Raw genomic sequence first — 2337 nt, forward strand, 5'->3', positions numbered from 1 at the left:
CCAATTTTGAACCATGCAGTGTTCCCTTGCTCTGTTCTGACGACTGCCTCCTGGTCCAAGTATAAGTTTCGCATTAGAACGATCAAGTGTTCTGAATGCACCACTTGTTCCAGACTGTTGTCATACATATAATGCCTAATCATATATTCCTTTCAGACAGTTCTTGTCCTCATCTGATGAAATGCCGTGTACATTATTGATCCACTCCTTTCCCATCCACTCCCCATCCCCACGTCTGTCCTATTGTATAACAGCTGTGCTATGCAGTATTTGTCCTTTACTGGCTGAGAGATTTCTCTCAGCATAATGCCCTCCAGGCTCACTCGGGTTGTTAAATGTTTTATGAATTCATTGCTTTTCAATGCTGTATAATATTCCATTGTGTACCATAGTTTTCACATTTGTTGATGGGTGCTTGGGTTGCTCTATCTCTCTCCTATTGTAAATAACACAGCAATAAACATGGATGTGCTTACATCTGCTTAAGTTGTGGCTCTGGTTTCTTTAGGGTGTATTTCTAATAGTGGAATTTCTGGGTCAAGTGTTACTTCTATTTCCAACTTTTTGAGAAAGCACTAATCTGCTTTCAATAGGAGCAGTACCATTTTACATTCCCATCAGAAGTGAATAACAGTTCAAACCTCTTTGCTATTGTTGCTGAGATGAAATTATATCTCATAGTTGTTTTAATTTGCATCTGTCTGATAGCTACATATTTTGAACATTTCTTCATGTGTTTATTTACCATCTGAATGTCTTCTTTGCTGAAATGTCTATTCATATCCTGTGTCCATTTTGTAATTGGGTTGTTTACCTTTTTCTTGTTGAGGTGCTAAAGTATTTTATAGATTTTAGATATAAGTCCCTTATTAAATATTGTTGTTGTTGTTGTTGTTATTAAGTGTTGTCTAGTTGTAGATGACTCATAGTGACCCTATGAACAAAAGACCTAGACAATTGTGTGACTTTCATCATTTCTTCAAGTTCATAGAGTTTCTGGACGCAAGCTATTTCAGAAGTGGATACCACTCTTAATCAGGGAGCTCCACCAAACACTCTCCACCATGGGTAACCATTACCAAGTTTGATGCATCAATGTCATAGTGTTTAGCATCAGAGCAAACACAAGTTACCTCTGCACAGCAAAAGGACAGACCAATGCCATACCACTTAGGAAAATGTTTGAGCAAGAACAATGAAAACCAGGCCTGAGGGCTGCAGATTAAAATCACCCACCTGTGACTTGGAAGCATAACTTTCTATCCACCAGGCCCACAGAGCTTTCTCTATGTTGTTGATGTTGTTGTTAAGTGCCATCGAGTTGTAAATGACTCATAGTGACCCTATCAATAGGATTGCCAAATATTTTTCCCCAGTATGTGGGTTTCTTTCTCAGCCTGTGGGAGAAGTTTTTTACTTCCAATGCAATATTGATTAGGAGAGGTGATAGTGGACATCCTTGTCTAGTTTCTGTTCTTAGGGGGAATGCCTTTAATTTCTCTCCACATGTTGGCTCTTGGTTTTGTGTATATACTTTTCATTATGTTTAGGAAATTATCCTCTACTCCTATTTTGTTGAGTATTTTAATTAGGAAGAGCTATTGGATTTTGTTAAAGGCCTTTTATGTATCAATTGATAGGATGATGTGGTTCTTTTTCTTTTCTTTGTTGATGTGATGAGTTACATTAATTGTTTTTCTAATGTTGAACCATTCTTGCATACCTGTTAATGAATCCCTATTTTAGATAGTTTTGCACATAATATTTGTATACATTGTGTTTTACACTTTCCTTCATTTACATTGTGTTACATACAATCATTCGTATACATTATGTTTTATAGAATTAATCACAATTGGATTGTGCCCACCATTTCCTGTCTATTCAGATCCTCACCAATGTTTCCCATTTCCTTTATTCCCTCCCTCCACCACCAAATTACGTTGAACTTTTTAAAAAAAATTAGAGTGAAACTCTTAATGATCACAACGACGGTCCATTCTGCAGCAAATCATGTTAATGGTGAAAAACTGGGAAGCATTTTTTTAAATTGTACATGGGATTTCCATGAAAAGGAGCTGCCTTACCAGTAACCAGCAACAATAAACACTTAACACATTTAAAGAACAAGTTCAATTTTGTAGAATCTCTAAGATAACCAAGGAAAACACATTGAAACAATGACTCTCTTTCCTCTAAAATATATTCATAGCCAGGATACCTATTATTTTTATACAAAGAACAGCTCCAGATTCCAAGTCTCTACCTGGTTGTTCCATGGACATCAACATGACAAGGAGGGATTAACTTCAAGTTTTTCTAGCCAGACATCATCCT

Source organism: Elephantulus edwardii, unplaced genomic scaffold, assembly GCF_000299155.1.
Source record: "Elephantulus edwardii isolate Elephantulus edwardi_28Jun2011 unplaced genomic scaffold, EleEdw1.0 scaffold00397, whole genome shotgun sequence".
In the NCBI taxonomy this organism is placed as follows: Eukaryota; Metazoa; Chordata; class Mammalia; order Macroscelidea; family Macroscelididae; genus Elephantulus; species Elephantulus edwardii.